Genomic DNA, 18,708 nt, shown 5'->3' with positions numbered 1-18,708 from the left:
CTCTCAACAGGTTTTGATTTGCTTGTTCCACTTTCCTCAGAGAAGTTAAAAATGCTCCATACCCTTCTTAAGAGATCTTCCCTTCATGCACCCTTGACAAAGATCTGTTTCCACAGAGCACTTTCTCTACCTGAAGCTTCTTTCCTCTGCAGGCCACCTGCCAGATTTCTTCCATCTCTCTCAAGACTCAGGGGCCTCTCCCCGGATCTGTGAAGGAGTGGGATGAGAAGAAGAGGCAGTGTGATCAGGGAGAAGTAACAAGAACACAACGATCTTAGAAACTTCAAAGACGTCAGGGGTTTGGTTCTTTTGATATATGTGTGGAATTTGAGAAATAAAACACATGAACATAGGGGAAGGGAAGGAAAAATAAAATAAGATGAAGACTGAGGGGGAAGCAAGCCAAAAGCAGCGCTGAACTCTATGAAACAAACTGAGGGTTGCTGGAGAGGAGTGGGGTGGGGGGGCCTGGGTCACTGGGGGATGGGCATTAAGGAGAACACTCGATGTAATGAGCACTGGGTGTTAAATGCAGCGGATGAATCACTAAATCCTACCTCTGAAACTATGGAAAAAATAATTAATAAAATACATAAAATAAAAATCTCCCTGCTGCTCTATACAAATGTGAAAAAAGGCAGGAGATTTTCCAACTTCAGACGCAGACCTTAAAAGCCCACATCATAGTAACTGTTAACTGTATTTAATATGTCCCAAATATGACATCTGTCCCCCTGTATGGAGACAGACTTGGAGCTTGGGGTGATTCTCAAAGCAGACTGAACAAATTCTCATATTATCAGCCCCCCAGAAAGATTTCCCAAACGGCATAATTAGCCACCGCAGTTTCCATTCCACACTAAAAAGATTCAAGAAGACCAGATCACCTAAAGATTTATCTATTTCACTTGAGTCCTGTTCAAAAAGGTGGTAAAATAGGAGAGAGAGGGATTACATACCCAAGTAAATGAGAGCATGCTGTGGAAAACAGTCGGCAGTTCCTCGAGAGGTTAAAATTAAATCATGGAACACTACATCAAAAACGAATGATGTGCTATATGGTGACTAACACAACATAATAAAAAAATTGAAAGAAAAAAAAAAGAGCTTAAAATTAGAATGACAGTATGACCCAGCCCCTCTGTTCCAGGTATGTATCCATAAGCATTAAAAATTGTTATTCACAGGGCGCCTGGGTGGTTCAGTGGGTTAAGCCTCTGTCTTCGGCTCAGGTCATGATCTCAGGCCCCTGGGATTGAGCCTCGCATCAGGCTCTCTGCTCATCAGGGAGCCTGCTTCCCCCTCTCTCTGCCTGCTGCTCTGCGTACTTGTGACCTCTCTTCCTCTGTCAAATAAATAAATAAAATCTTCAAAAAAAATAAGGATTCAAATGCTTACACACAAATATTCATAGCAGCACTATTTACAACAACTAAAAGGTGGAAACAACCCAAATGTTTATCAGTGGTTGAATAGATAAACACGTGTGGTACATCCATATAATGGAATATTATTCTGCCATAAAAAGGAATCAGTACCAATGCATGCTATAGTATGGATGAACCTTGAAAACGTTATGCAGAGTGAAGGAAGCCGAGCACAAAAGGTCACGTATTAGGTGACTCCATTTATAGGAAGTATCCCCAGCAGGCAAATCCATAGAGACATTTAGCAGGTTAATAGTTGCCTGGGGACTAGTAGGAGAAGGGGAGGGGAGGGACTGCTTCATGGATATGAGATTTCATTGGGGGGGTGATAACGTTTTGGAACTAGATAGAGGTGATGGTTTCACAGCACTGCGAATATACCAAAAAGCGAGTTGTGCACTTCAAGAGGGTTATTTTTGTGTTATGTGAATTTCATCTCAATGGAAACACACAAATGCTCACACACACATCCTTAAGCACGTAAGAGTTACACAGGCCCTAAAACATACAGGACAACCAAAGTGCATGGAGCTGCCACAGTCCCCAAAGACGTTCTTCTATTTCAATTCAATGCCAAGACACAGAACTGTAAAAAGCATTTCTGAATTCAACTCCCAGTAGCTCTGTTCTTGAATGAGATCTCTGATGGACCACTGAGCTTTTTCTCTTGTTGCTCAGAAGGAAAGTATCTTAGATGTCTCATATAACAAGTATTTTCAGTAATCTCTGGATTTTTTTAAGTGGAAAACAAAGCAAGGAAAACTACTCTCAGAGCGTTCAACAACTTTATTTAAATCAAACTTGGTTCTCACTGCACTTGGATTGTTTCTCTCATCCTGATTTTCATTGCAGGAAACTATTTGAGGCCAACCCCCAAATCTAGTGTTGGGCTTTGTTTCCCTTGGTACAGTTAACAGAATAATTTAACATCTTTTTTTTTTTCTTTTCACAATTTTGCAGCCCTTACATGGAGGCAAATAAAACCATCTCCACTGATATTTCACTCTTTTTCTAATAGGGCTTCAAATAGACTCGTATGTTCTGTAATTCCCATAAAAATCTCATTCACAAACAAATTTATCTGCAAATAAATTTCAACTGATTCAGCCCATCAGAGAGGATTATGGGCACTCATAGTTCCTTGACAGGTTTCTCTGGGCTAAACAATAGAAATTAATCTATAGTTGCCAAAGTACCAAAGGGTGAGCAGTCCCTCAAGGTCACTGTGAAGAACATTGCTGGCTTTGAGCTTCGAAGAATTAAAAGACTTCCTTCCTGACAAGAGTGGATGTGGTAGAGGTGTCATTCAGGACGACGATAGGGTTACCAGCCTGGAGGTAAAAAAGTCATTTGGAGCACAGTGTCTTTTGTGTCTGGGCTTATGTTTAGAGAAGGTCAGGCGAAGGGCAGCAGAATGGCATGTCAGCTTCCGGCCCAAAGGGCTTCCTCTCATGCTATTTGAAATCCAACAACTTGTACTCTTGCAAATATTGGGTCCCTTTGCTGTGGAATTTCTTATCTTAGTAGGTTTTCCTGTTCTTTCACGCTGATGTAACTGTCACACCTAAGTAGAAACAAGGGCCTTTCATTGTACACAAACATCAACATGACGGTGATTAAGCCTTTGCCATTGACATATTTTTAGTCTATGACATAAGAAATCACACCAGTTAGGCTTAAAAATCACTTTAAAAATAACTCAAATCTCAGTGCAATGCAAACCATAGATCAATGTTAGTCTCACTTTGATTTTGTATTCGAAGAGCAGTAGTAACATTTGAGAAGAAATATTGCCCAATCACTTAGTATGTCATCTGCATAATTTCTAGTACTGATATGGAATCACTGTGTATATTATGCACAGTGAACTTTCCGTGATGCTCTGTTCTCCACTGGAGCTGGCTGGATTTCCAGAGTGCAGCACTGCTTATCATGGGGAAAAGTGCAGTAAAATGCTTCCATGTAAACAAGTAATCATTCTAGTGACATAGTAGTTATAAATCTGTTAAAGCTGAATTTCTTGCTGCTGCACCAAAATGTAAAACTTCTTACAGAACTTTAAGCCTGGGGTAACATTATGAACTAGGCATTTCTAACATGCTTTATCTCACCACATTAACGTATGTTATGGAGGCTAACTAGCTTTGCCACTTTAATTTTAATATTAAGATATGCCAGATAGAATGTCCACTAGGAGAGGTAAAGTATTTGAACTGCCTCATGGAGGAAACGATTCAACTGACTTTACATTTCCTAAACACTGCCATATACTTTCTTGTACTTGATTCCTGTGACAGCCTTTAGGATAAATCAGACATATTTTTCTTGTCCCTATTTCATAGATGGTGAAGAGAGATAAGAGAACCTGAGACAAGGGACCTCCCTGGAAGCATATCTCCACCTCCCCACCCCAAACCTGGCACCCTTATCCCTTCCCTGCTGCTGTTCTGAGCTTAATGGCAGGATTTTTGGAAGAACTGATGAGTGGGAATCAGAGTACCATGGTAGGGGACTGCTACTCTCTATGGTCCTGGTGAGGATCTTCTCAAGTTGATGATTTTCCCTGAAAGACGAGAGCCTTTCCTTTTCCCTCTTTTCTTTTCTAAATCAGTCTTGTGCATTTTGCTTTCATGTTAAACAATGATAATTGGAAACTCTTGAAAATAGTGGCGTGTTTCAGAAATGATCAGGTGGTTTCCACTAAGAGGATGAGAATAAGTGTGGTTGGAAGTTCTCTTTATGCTTTTGTTCATTCATTTCAGCAAACAGGGAAAGATAAGGGGAGTTCTATCCCAGACCCCTGGGTATCTGGGTATTCTGGAGAAATTGGAAAAAGAAGGTGAAGTGCATCAGATCAATACGTTTCAGACCTGAAACCTCAAAGTGCTGGTGTGACCATGGCCAGTGCTGAGTTAAGGGGTAGAAATATTGGGTGCCAGAAACTGAGGGTTGAGACCAGGAGGTGGAAATCTGGCACATGCTTGTTTCACCACAAAAGCACTGGACTGAGAATTAAACTTCGGTTATAGTTACAGGGCCACCAATTACTTACAACCCCACGACTCTGAGCAAGCCACTTCTTTTCCTGGCTCTGGGTGTCCTCATCGGTAACAACAGGGTTCTACAAAATTGTGTTTTCCCTGACTTCTGTCCCTTACAGACCATATATGCAGTTGTGTTCCCTTATTTGACATATGACCTGCAAACTCATTTATTTAATACTGCTTAGCATTTTTCTCTTAATTTAATTGACTATTTTACTTATTTATTTGAAATTTGAGATTTTATTGAAGTATAATATATGGATAAAATGTGTACCAATAACAATTATATGTGAGATGAACTTTTTACAAATGGAACACACCCTTGCCACCAGATCAGGAAACAGAATGTTACCAGCACCCCCAAAAGATTCCTTATACCCAGTACAGTCATCATTCTGTAAGGGTAACCACTATTCTGATTTCTAACAGAACAGATTGATTTTGCCTACTTTTGAGCCTTCACGTGCATGTAATCATATAATATGTACTTGTTTTGGTCGGGGGATCTGACTTCTTTCATTCACTATTTTGTTATAGCCTTGATTCATTCTTATTGCTGCATACATTCCATTGTATGAGCGTGTGTGTGTATTTGTTGGTGGATAGTTGGATAATATCCAAATTGGGACCACCATAAACAAGGCTGTGAAAACATTCTTCACATGTCTTTGGTGAATATAAATACATGTTTCTGTGGGATGAGTGCCTAGAAGTGGGACCGCTAAATCATCGGTACATGTTTTCCAATGTGGCTGCCAAATACATTCATTTTAAAAGAAACCTTCACATCAGTAGTGCAACTGGTGCCATTTATCAGAAACAGAAGACAACCATAAAAAAGAATGCCAAAAAAAGAAACAATGTTACCAAATAATAGCTAGATAATGTCACCAAAAACTCTGGGCCTGAGACCACACTTGCTTTGGTTTCTATCATAGGCAAATATTGAAGAGGTGTTAAAAATGCTCTAATGCTAAACAGAGGCTCTCTCCTCAATTAAAGGAACACCTGAAAGATTGTTGAAAGGATAATTACTTTCTATTTTCTATTTTAGCCAACATTTTATTTTATTTTTATTTTGATGGAGGGGAGGTGGCAGGGGATGTGCTAATGGGTGATGGGCATTAAGGAAGGCACTTGCTGGAATGAGCACTGGGGTGTTGAACTTTGCAAGTGATGAGTCACTAAATTCTCTTCCTGAAAGTAATAGTAGTTGACTAACTAGAATTCAATTAAAAACTTGAAACAAAATAACTTTTTTAAAAGACAAGATAATTACCTCCTATTATGTCCTTTGATGCCATTTAATGCTGTTTTCTACCTAAAATCATTAAGTATGTCACAAGTAGTCAATAAATGGCAATTTTGGGGGGGAAAGGGTGACATGGTAACAGCAGTTTCTCCTAAATCTGACATTTTATACACTAGCAGTCTATAGACTAGCTAGCAGTTGTCAACGGAGAGTGATTTTGCCTTCCAGGAACACTTGGCAATGTCTGAGATATTTTTGATTGTTCCACTGTGGAGAGGGAAAGCTACTGGCATCCAGTGGGTAGACGCCAGCATTGCTCTTAAACATCCTACAATGCACAGGACACTTTCCCACTTCCAAACAAAGAATCATCCACTCCAACATGTCAATAGTGCTGAGATTGAGAAGCCCTGCTGTAGAGATGTCACCATTGTTCAGGTTCTTCCATGGGAGCATAATAGAACTCCGCAGTGATCAAAGGGATTCTGCACTGAAAACCATTGACTAGTACTTTCCCAGAGAGCAAATGAAAGGACAAGTGGACAGTGTAATAGAGCAGTGTGGGTATTCACATCTGAGACCTGCTCCCTGCTCTTTTCACCTACCTTTGAAACCAATACCAGAATGAAGTCGGTTTCACAGCAAGAAGAACAGGTTCTACTTCTTAGGCTATAGACAGGTCCCTCAGATGCCCTCCAAAAGAAATTAGGCTAATTACAACTTCCTACAAGTGAAGAAAGCATACTTCTTGTCGTCTAGTTTCTACTGCTGTTGACTTGATTGGCATTTTGGAAGAGAGTTATTTCTCAGACCTTGCACCCTCACTGAAGTGGAGTGCATTTGGAAAAACATTTATCTCTGCTTAGCTCTTTAGACTAGGGATGCCAAAAGAAATGTACTCAGTAATCTTTACATCTCCGTGAAGTATTATAACAATATACATTGTCCTGATTATGAAACTCCAGGGTTTGATAATGAAGGGGAGATGGTGCCAGAGCCTGAACTCAGATTTTCCTAAGGTTAGTTCTCTGGGCTCAATTACATCTTCTTTCATCATGAATTCAAGGTCCCTTGTCACTTCAGTCCAACAAGGAGGAAAAAAAGATGAGGTAATGGAGAAGAATAAAAAGAAGAACTTAAAATCTAGAGAAATACACCATGTATTGGAAATCCAGTTAAATAGGGAGTCTGAGAGTAAGAAAAGCATTCTTCAGTACTATCAAAATGATTTGGAAGCAATTAATTAGCTGATCTACCATTTAAAGGTATGGACCTTATCAAGATTAAATGAGAATGATAATTCTATTTTACCATATAGTAGGTTTGGGAAAGAAAATGTTCATTGATATCATCTTGCATTGCAATCTTCTTAACTGGGCAACAGAATTCCTATTCAAAATTAAAAACTGGACTTTCAACTTTGTAACTTATCCAGAAGGAATCTGTCAAAGTGAGATAATATTCCAAAGAGATCTGTTGATTGAGTTGGGAATTTTTCCCTTGAAGTTTGCCAGTAAACATTTTTGAGCACCCACTGGAAGAGTTTACATTGATCATTTCTTCTGTCTGACATCTTAAAATAATGTTTGAGAAACGAGCTCTTGGGTTAGGCCTCGGGATCTGACTTAAAATCAGCTGTGGGAAACCTAGAAGAACCTAGGTAATGACAATCTAGGGTAGAACTTACCCTAGAGAAGAGCTTACCCTATTAGAGAACTTATAAAAGGGACAAGATATGCATTCTTACCAATTAGATTTTCAACCAAGTACAAACTCTACAGAAAAGCTCTGAGAGCACAAGGACAGACAGTTTCATAGAACATCCTCTGAAACTTCTTTGGGTGATAACAATCTACATAGCAAGTGATGATTTTCTCTGAATTATAGAAGGTGACAAGAAGGGTTCATAGGGCTGCCTGTGTAAAAACTCAATGTATTTATTTTTTAACAGAGGAATGGACAAAGGGTCACAGATTTTTATCTTATCAAATGGGACATTTTAAAAGTACTTAAATACTTAACATCTATCATCAACATCATTAAAAAAAAAAAGCATATTTTAACTCTAGCAACTCTAGCACTAGTAGTTAGAAACCACCAAGGCAGAGATAATCTAGTCCAGCAGTTCTCAAATTATTGGATCTCAGGATATCTTTTCACAACTCAAAATTATTGAGAACTCAGTAGATTTTATGTGGATTATATATAATGGTATTTGTAGTATTAGATACTAATACTAAAACTAATTTTAAAACAACCAAAAAAAAATAAGCATACATTCAGACTGATGATATCATCATATGACATGACATCTCTGGAAAATGTCAGTGTAGCCTGGTGAGAACATGGAAGTGAAAAAGGAAAATAGTACCTTTAAGCCATCATGAAAATAGTTTTGACCTTAAGGATAACCTGAAAAGGTCTTGGGAACCCTCAGATGTTCCCAGACATTCTTTGAGAACAACTGATCTAGTCCAATACCTTCATTTATTCATGAGGAGGCTCAGGTCTAAAAGGCAGGTGACCTTTTCCAAGATGACAGGCGGAATAATGTCAAAATGCACCCACACAAACATGCACACAGATGTATGCACACAAACACTTAGTCCTATATAGAGACAGCGTGCTCTGGAACTGCCCCATTCACCCCATACAGACGAGATGACAAGCTCCACTGCCAGGTTAAGATCCTTTTTTTATGAAAAGAACAGAACAGAAGGTGAAATGGGTAAGCTGACCTTTAAAATATGCCATGTGCTTCTCACGACCTCCCAGGGAAAAGAGATATTTCTTGATGGTAGATTGCAATAATTAAGCCGACTAGGAATGGAATTGCAAGCGTTCAGCAATCTGAGGAAGAATCTTTCCATGTTAAAGACTGTTCTGCTTAAAGCTGCAGCCCTGTGCTGGAATACCAATTTCTCTGACTTGGAGGATTAGCCCCAGTTCTGCAGAACAAAAGAATAATTTGAAAAGAGAGGTCTTAATTTGTAGTTTGTTGTGTTTTGTGTTGTAGCCAGACCCTGAAGGAAAGACTCAGTGTCATTTAAATTATATAAACAAAACAATTTCTCGGCAATGCCAATAACAGAGCTTTGTATGTGCTATTTGAATGCATGGTGAGGAAAACATCTCTCTTCAAGTTAATGTTGTTTGTATGGTTTTATTTGTTTGTTTTATGGGTTAAAGAAACATATGGTTTGAAAACATTATTGCTTGGATCAAGCTACCTTCATTCATGCGGACGAAAAAGGAGCTGTTTTTGAGGCTTACTATTTTCTTAAAAGTTTACGGCCCGAAATCAATCATGTTGCAAAAGTTCCTTAGCTGGTCTTAGCTCTGTCATTGAACATTTCTTCTTGTCTAGGGAGATGTCATCGACGTTCCTAGTTTTTAGTTTTAAATAAGTAAAAACTAATAAAACATTTGAATGGGATTATAGCAGATAGGTAGATGAACTGAGTTTGGAAGTCTAGTTTTAAATTCAGGTTCTCCGGGGCTCCTGGGTGGCTCAGTGGGTTAGGCCGCTGCCTTTGGCTCGGGTCATGATCTCAGGGTCCTGGGATCAAGCCCGGCATCGGCATCGGGCTCTCTGCTCGGCGGGGAGCCTGCTTCCTCCTCCCTCTCTGCCTGCCTCTCTGCCTGCTTGTGATCTCTCTCTGTCAAATAAATAAGTAAATAAATAAAAATAATAAATTCAGGCTCTCCATTTATTAGATAGTGAGTTTGGGAAATGACTAGTTCTTCTCTTTTATAGAATGGGAACACTGGCACCTGTCTCACATATCCCTAATATGAAAGAGTATAGCCTACTGCTTAGGCTGCCAGCTGAACCCAGGGATGATTGGTGTCCTTGTACTGGCTCTGCAATTACAGCGATGGGCCAACTGGCCCCTTATCCTTCTGGACTCAGAAAGATGCTTACCCACAGGGTTGTACATGTAAAACTCTCAGCTCCTGACATAGTAACAACTTAGTAAGTAATAGCCATTCTTGCTTCAGTGATTAATAAAATGGTATTTCCAGTAGGGAATGATTTACTGGGGCAGTCTGAAATCTGACTTAGTCCAAATCAACAGTATTTCTGGAGCTGGGATACCTTAACTCCACCAGAGCCCACCGATTATGGAAAGCCTTGCTCTGTTGTGCTAGATGCATTCTTGTGATATTTCTTTCATTATGTTAATTAAGGAATGATTTATACAGTGCATATTTGTATGATTGGAAAATTGCACTTTAAGGTTGTTGCCTTCCAAACCATGTGCCAGCTGAGAGCTGAGGCAGTAATATGGTACCCATAAGCCTATCGGGTGTAATCTTACTCGGGCTGCCACCTTGACATCTATTAGGCCACAGGGCAACACTGAGCTATCATTTCAGCTCCTTGCAAGATACCTACTTACATTATTTTCAAATATGTCAATGTGTAATTTTAAAAGTGAATAGCCATTTGAAAACATGGTCTCAGAACAGTTCCACTATTTGTATGTGTCCTGTGTTCAAATTCCTGGAACAAGGATCTTCCATCATATGCTTATTAGTAGTTAATGTATGTTCAAAACACATTTGCTGAATTGAAAGGAAGATTCTTTATCACATGTACTTCCTTTTCATAGCAATTATCCTTATATATTTTGTTAAAATACTCTGTAGGGGAAATATCTGTAAAAAATCTGGGATCTAAATTTGGTAGCAAAGGCCACTACAGACCAGATTTTTTGATTATCTTCTTAATTCTGAACACACACAGAATTAAAAATCACAAGGACGGAAATCGAGTAATCAGGAAGTGAAGCTTACAAACGCAAACTTATGAGAACTCATGAAATCCTGAATTGGCAAAAGTAATTCTGGGATATGAATAGGAAATGTGATGCTTGCTTTTCTCAAACAGATAAGACTGAAATTCAATGAAATGTTTGCAAAGTTCTACTAAAAATTTGGCCCTGGATAATGCATCAAGTTATATAAATATTAATTTGGAAAACTGATGAGTACAGCTGCATTCTGAGTTTGCCAAATCATCATAGAATTATGGAATAATAACAATAGAAGAAAAAGCTAAGCTAAAAAAAAAAAAAAGCAAAAGCAAATCCTCTTTTTCCTTGTTGTAATATTTTACTATTTAATAGAGAGCTTCTCCAGAGAGGGTTTGAAGACAAACCTGAAGCCAACCTACCCTTGGGATTTTATATTATGGTAACTTTAAAGTCCCTTGATTGTTTATACCTATCTGGGGTAGGTTTTTTTAATTACTTGCACCTAAAGCATTCTAACTCATAGAAGGACACGTTATCTCTTAGTTCCATTTTTTACCCTGTAGTGGATACTGGAAGTTCCCTATGATGAATCTTTTTTCTTCCTTTCTTGAAATGGAGAAGGAGGAAGAGAAGGAGGAAAAGGAGGAAGAGGAGGAGGAGGAGAATAAGGAGGAAGAGGGGAAGAAGTAGAAGAAAGATTTTGGTGGTGTGTCTCGAGCAAAGCTGATCCCCGTCCAGGGATGGGCGTTTCCCCACCTTTCTGTAGGTCAGCTTCCCTCAGGGTGGACAAACGATTACCAAGAATTTGGGGGAAGTCTTCGCTTCTCATCCAAGTCCAGCAGAGAACACGTATTTCTAATTCTATATTCCAAACAAGAGTCCCTAGATTCACTTTGACTCAGGTCACAAGTCCACCAAATAAATAACCAATACTTGGCCAGGGGGATGCAATGTGTTATGTGTTGATTGGCTTACCCCATGCACATCTGAGGTCAGGTGGAGTTAACTACGGTTGGGGACAGTTCATTAGTAGAATGAAAATCTACGTGCAGTTAGAAAGAGGTAAACAGGGAATAAATGCTGAGTGGATAGGCTTGCAAGACTTAGCAAATAAAAATGCCAAGTACTCAGCTGAATTTGAATTTCAGATAAGCGACGAAGAATATTTAACATAAATATGTCTCCCAAATTGCATTGTAAATACTTATGCTAGAAAGAAGACTACCTATCTGAAATTTAAGTTTCAGACCAAATTTAGCTGGGTGTCTGGCTACCATGCTTATAGAGATAAACATCACAATATGTATAACTCTGGGTGGGGAATGTGAGTGAACAGATGTAGTTATGATTACAATTTGAGTAATAATTATATGTCAGAGGTCTTATTTAAATCAATATTAATCCTATTAGTATCACATAGTAGATATCTTTATCCCTATTTTACATACCCCTATTTTACATTAAGAAAAATACTAGGCTCAGAAAGGGTAATTAACTCAGCAGCACAGAGCAACTTAAGTCACTAACTTGGGGTCCAAATCTGGTTGCCTCACTCCAACACTTCCATGCCTCTTTGCCCTTCTAGAAAAAGGCCAGTGTGAGAAGGACATACCTCTGTCCCTATTCAGTCATTTCCATGCCCCTTTCCTATGATCCTAAAAGTTTTCTTCAAATTTAATTATGACTCTATTTAAAATATGGCTCCTGAGCTCAAGAGAAAAAAATCTGGAGAATGGAGAAAATAAGATGATATTCAAAGCCAGCTGATGGGAAGACCCTGTACACTTGAACTTTCACTGAAGATTATATTTTCCCTTAAGTGTACAAATGCATTCCAGCAAGTCCTCTGTTGGTGATAGTTCAAAATTTGCATGCCTTTAGTGTAAATGATTTCAAACATTCCAAAAGGCTGTATGTATCACCATAGCAAAGTTCATTATCCTAGTAAATTTTTCGTTTAGGAAGGTCTTGATGTTTAACTTAAAGCCATCATGCTGCAGAGCAAGGCTTTTGAGCATTCTCGAGTGCACATAAAATGGCAGCTGACCTCCATCACAGACTCCCTTAATCAGGTCCTTAGTCAGGATTCTCTTTTGTTCATTAAATACATACAGTTCATTTCTTTTTTCCTCTCCAGATCAAGTTTCTAAACCCATAATCAGTTTTTAAAAACCCATTGTTTTTGAGCATTTTCCAGGTTGGTTCAGCACACTGAAGTTTCAATCAGGTCTCCAATGACCTATGGGTGTGTCCCAGGCACCTATGTCCCAGCTCAGTCCCTACATTCCTACTCAGCTCCTTTGTCTCACTAGTGATGACAGGAGGGAGGCAACAGGGACAAGGTGGGGGTTGTGGGGCATGTTGTTGGAGTGGTGAGATGGTTAAGTGTGCTTTGGTAAGTAACAAAACAATTGTTCCAGCTGCAAAGTTTGGCCACTAATTTCCAGGTGTTATTGGCAAAGCAACTGGACCGGAGAGCTTGTTCCCCAGTTCTCCTCATGGAGCAGTTCCTTCTCACTAAATCTTCATGCACACAACCATGAGGTTGAACATTAGGAGAGAATGCCGAAGACCCATGACCGCCATTGCCCAGAAAAAGTGAGAACTGCGGGAAAATCTGTGATAGGAGGGCCTCATTTTGGGAGATCTCAGCAGCCTAATGTTTTGGGCATGAGTAGCAAAGGTAGCTTGCCATGGCTGATTGACTTCAATCTTAGTCTGATTTTAAAAAATCAAGAAAACAGGGGCACCTGGGTGGCTCAGTGGGTTAAAGCCTCTGCCTTTGGCTCGCGTCATGATCTTAGGTCCTGGGATTGAGCCCCACATCTGGCTCTCTGCTTGGCGGGGAGCCTGCTCCCCCCGCCCCGTGCCTGCTTGTGATCTCTCTCTCTCTCTCATTCTGTTAAATAAATAAATAAAATCTTTAAAAAAAAAATCAAGAAAACAGCACATATATGCCCTCCCCCCCACTCCTATAGCCGTATTCACGCATTAATGCTAATAACCACTTTCACAAGAGCACATAAGACACTTTTTACATTACTGGTTAGTATTTATTTTGCTGTGAACCTCAGATATTTTTCTGCCCAGTCTACGCAGAATGGATCCTTCCTACCCCTTCCTCACTTCTCTTTCTTAATTCAGTTCTTGTCAGATTATGACTTTCAATCCTGTCTTGCTCACATATGCTTTCATTTTCTACTTGACAATTTAACAAGGTTGCTTTGCTATATTTAATCAGGTTCTTTATAGAACCGTGGTGACTAATTTGGGTCATCTGTATATTTAACAATAATATATTTTATTAGATTTTATAAGTCGTTGATTAAAAATGATCTCACACCCAGTCCAGACCTCCATAGAGTTTTAGTACACATATTTCCTCTGGCTGGCTGCCTTTGAACAGAAATTGTGACTCAGAAACACTTAGGTGGCTGGTGTCTGTAGAGGATTGGAGCACATTTATATCTTCAGTTGCTTTCTCTGTACCATATTAGTCTCTGGGGTCACTTTTTGTGCCCTCACCATGAATACTCATAGGCAAACAAAACTATGTTAATATTAACCTAATCAAAATAGGAAATTCATTGTGCTGTGGAAAGACTGTCCCATCGTGTACTCCAAATATGTCTCAATCCCGATCTCTAAGCAACCTCAATTTTGGAAGCTTTTCCAAATAATTGGTGAGACATTTTATCATGTATTACATCAGCACTTATGTGGTCATCTTAAAAAGATGAAGAGGGTAAATGACAATCTGAGATACAAATTCATGCAAATGGCTTCATTCAGATATTTTCTTGCTTTTTTTTTCTTTTTTTTAAAGTAGGCTCCACATTCCTGACACAGATCAAGAGACACAGATCAAGAGTTGGACCCTTAACCAACTGAACAACCCAGGTGTCCAGCCTCCTGCTTTTTCACTGCAAATTAACAAATGCTTTACCTTAACTCAAAGAAGACTCACAGGAGCTATGGGAAGACTATGAGAACTTTTTTCAGTCTGGGGCTTGTCCCTCTACTCAGGACATGGCTTCCTTGGCTAAACCTCTCTCCAGTGCATTATCCTAATATATAGTCCCCTTCCCAGATGTTTTGCTTCTGTTCTTTTCAGCTTTACCTGACAGCAATGAACTACCTACTTTTTGTTTTTCTCCCTGCAATTTTTCGGCTGGTTCTTATCTCTTTGTATTTATCTCTGCCTCATTCACCAGCTATGTGTATGTTTTCCTTGGAGTACATACTGCATCACAAGCAATGGTCTAGGCACTGGGACTTTAACAAAGTTTATGTAATGTGGTGGGGTGAAGAGGATAAACACTAAAGTTCATAGCACATCAGGTGGTGATAAAGAAAAGAGTGAGGGTAGTCGTGTGAGGGAGTGGACGATTAATCACTAACATCTACCAGTCATCTATCTTTGACCTTCTGCTTCTCCTTCCGTATATTCCAAAACTTAGGGCATTCATTGGCTCACATAGGTCCCCCTTAAGGCCAGCTTATAAATTTACGTCTGTATCAATTCATTTCTACTTTGGATCTTACTGTTATTCTCACGGGTCATTTCATTCTTCTGGTTGGTTTTCTCTAAAACAGTCCTTATTATATAGCAGTTTTCCCCTAGGAAATTCTGATGGACCCTGAGAACAATACTGCAAGGAAGTTACTATGTTATATTTTTCTGTATTTGGATAGTGGACAGGTCAATTTATCCAGGGTAATATACTACATGTTTTAGTTTTCATTCAGGTGTTTGCTATTATTTAGACTTAGGGCAGTCGTGAAATACTATTGCAGCTATCAGCTGTGACTTTAATTCTTCTTCACTCTACAAACAGCCCAGGAAGGAATTCCTCATGTTCCTTTCAATAGATTTATTAATCCCCAACTAGACAAATTCAAGAAATAAATACCATGGTAACTTGGAAGCTGTTATAAATTTCAGCTTTCAGCTTATCAGCCTTTTATAGTCAACCCAAGTATAGACCTTTGGGTACATCCTGATGTTCACTTTAGCTGTGTTGAATCATTTCCGGATCTGGAAGTGCTCAGCCTCTAGGAACACCTTGGATGGCCTTAAAGGGGACCTATGTGAGCCACCAGGAGTCAAAGGTGAAGCCGTTTTGTTTCCATGTAAGGATGGCAACCATAAAATAATTATTCTCTATTTACGGGTTATGAGTGTAGAAATTCACACTTTTCTTTGCTTCTCCATAGCACTTTCCCATTGATAGGATGGCTTAGAAGGAAAAGCCACAATTCCCTGACTCTATTTTTATCTTGCCATATGGCCCTGCAGGAGTGTGGGAAAAGGGCTCAACCTGGCCTCTGAATGTAGTCCTACAAATCAGGGCTAGAACATTGAACTAAGCAGGGCTCTCAGACATTTTTCTTCCTATGTGATAATTTTAAAATATCAATTGGGAGAAAAAGCAAATGTCAGCTGTGAAATGAATACCACTGTGGTGGCTAGGGATTTTGGTGTTTGATCCCAATTAGAGGTAATGGGAATCATGAGGATTCTTGCTATGCCTCTCCTTACTGTAGGTGTTATTTTTACAATTAAAACACTATGTGTGTCTCTGTAGGGTTTTTATTTAATTGGTATGACATATGTCAATTTCATCAATTCTTAGAACTTTTCATGAAAAATTGCTTTCAATTTGCTGATGTTTAACATCTATGTCCCAAATTTCCCATTCCAGACAAAACTGCAAATTGGTTTCTATTGCTTCCCTGTCAGTGGTCCATAGGCTTACAAACAGATTTATGAAGGGCACCCATTAAATAACAGCTTAGGAATAGTTAGAACAATTTCAGAACTTATTTTACTTTCCTTCCCCCCCACCCCAATGCCAAAAGTTATATACACCCAAGTCTTGTCTACGTGAAAGCTATAAATGTAGTTGAACACATCTGGAAGTAAAATTCATTCAAATGTTATTTTTGCCCATTATTAACATTTCTCCTTTCACATTATCCCTGTATATTTATTCAAGATGACACTTGACCAAACCCTGGTTACCTTAGGGAAAAGAAAAGTTGATGGATAGCATAGCACCTTCATACCCCTCTTAGAGAGCAAGCCTTGTGCATCTAGAGGTTTGTGTTTGAAAATGTACAATAGGCCCCATTTTCCCGTAAGCCCACCAGGGGGCGCTAGTTTAACACCTTCCTGGAAACACCACTGAGCGGGATAAGCTTGCCAAGAGGGCAGCCAAAGCTACAAAAAAGATCTCCCATGGACCCATTTTGAAATTACTACGGGAAGGAAGAAGCTGTATGAAAACGTTTATAATGTCTAAAGACTCATCACCATTAGAGACAAGGAATAGAGTTTACAAGCCATCTGGAGTAATGTCTGCCCTTTATAATCCTTTGCCTCCAAGCATCACTGTGATAATCTTATTGTCTCCTGTCTGGTCTTGGCCTCTGTCTCCGGAGGAGAGAAGGTCCCTCTCCTTTTTTAAAGATTAACCTGTGTATATTCCAGTGTCTACAGGGGCCATGTTCTCTCCCTCCTTCACCATCTTTAGTCACCTCTTTCTCTATGAATCCGTTGCCCTGGTATCCTAGATTTCCAGGTTTATCCCAATCTTGAAAAATCTGTCTCTTGAACCAGAGACCCCATCTAGCAACTACTTTAGTCCTTTCTTATCATTGCCAGACTTCTTACAAAAGTGGTGATTTAAATGTCAAATTCATGTATTACTGACCTAGGAGAAGATAAAGTAATTGCTAGATGGAGTAGTTCTTTTGCTAAAAGAGGTCTTTCAAAAGTCAACAATAACTTTTTTTTTTCTTTGAAAGAGTTTTTTTTTTTTATTATGTTCTGTTAGCTGACATGTAGTTCATCATTAGTTTTTGATGAAGCGTCCTATGATTCATCAGTTGCGTATAACTTTCTTTAACATTAAATATGTTTGCCATCATCTGCTTCTAAAAAGGCTCTTTTCTTTTTCCTTCCATGACCCTAAATATTTTTGCTTTTCTTTCTACTTCTCTGAGGTCTCTCCTAGTTTTTACCCTAATCCTTTTTCCTTTTAACCACTCCAGTTCAAAACCTCGATGATTTTTTGTTTGTTTGTTTTATCTTTATCCTAGTCACTTTTAAAAAATAAAACTGCAGGAAAATTAACTGTGTTTTTAGAGTATGGATCTATGAGTTTAGACAGTTTAGGCATACAGTTGCGTAGCAATCACCACAGTCAAGACACAGAAAGTTTCCCTCACCTCCCCAGATTTCTTCCTGCAGCCCTTTTGTAATTAACCCCTTCTTCACACCAATCCCTTAGCAACCACCCAGCTATTTTCTGCTCCTAAAGTATTACCTTTTTCAGAATGCTACATAAATAGAAATATATAGTATGTATTTTTTAATCTAACTTTTTAAAACATTCTTGTCATTCACATTGCTTTATTTATCAAAATTTATTTCCTCTCTGTTGCTGAGTAGTATTTCATCATTTGAACGAACCATAGTTTATATGTTTATTAGTTGAAGGGCATTTGGGGTCTTCCCAGGTTCTTATATGTGGTTATGAGTAAAAATGCTATAAACATTTGTGTACAAGGTTTTATGTGTATACATAAGTTTTCATTTGTCTTCTGTTTGTGTTGCTGAATCATATTGTAAGTTTATGTTTAATTTTACAAGAAACTGCTAAGCTCTTTTTTAAAATGGCTGTACCACTTTGCATTCTCACAAGCAATGTATGAGTTTCAGCTGTGCCACATTCTCTTTATCGCTTGGTATTGTCAGTCTTCCTAATTTTAGCCATTCTAATAGGTTTGTAATTATAATCTCATGAAGGTTTAAATTAGCATTTCTTTAATGACTAATGATGTTGAGATCTTTTCACATGATTATGTGTGAACCCATCATCTTCTTTTGTGAAATGTCCCTTAAGATCTTTTGTTTTATTGGGGAGCATGGGTGGCTCAGTGGGTTGAGTGTTGGACTCTTGATTTTGGCTCAAGTCATCATCTCAGGATTAAGCCCCAAGTTACACGTGGTACTCAGCACAGAGTCTGCTGGTCCGTCACCCTCCTCCTCCTTGTTCTCTTTCTTTCCCTCTCTCAAAGAAATAAATAAAATCTTTTAGAAAAATCTTTTGGTCTTTTGTAAAAGTTGGGTTATTTTCATGTTGTTGAGTTTTGAGAGTTCTTTATATATACTAAAGTTGTCTGCTGAAAATACGATTTGCAAATATTTTCTCCCAGTC

The sequence above is a fragment of the Mustela nigripes genome, chromosome 3 (genome assembly GCF_022355385.1).
Source record: "Mustela nigripes isolate SB6536 chromosome 3, MUSNIG.SB6536, whole genome shotgun sequence".
NCBI lineage: Eukaryota > Metazoa > Chordata > Mammalia > Carnivora > Mustelidae > Mustela > Mustela nigripes.
This window is presented reverse-complemented; position numbering follows the sequence as displayed.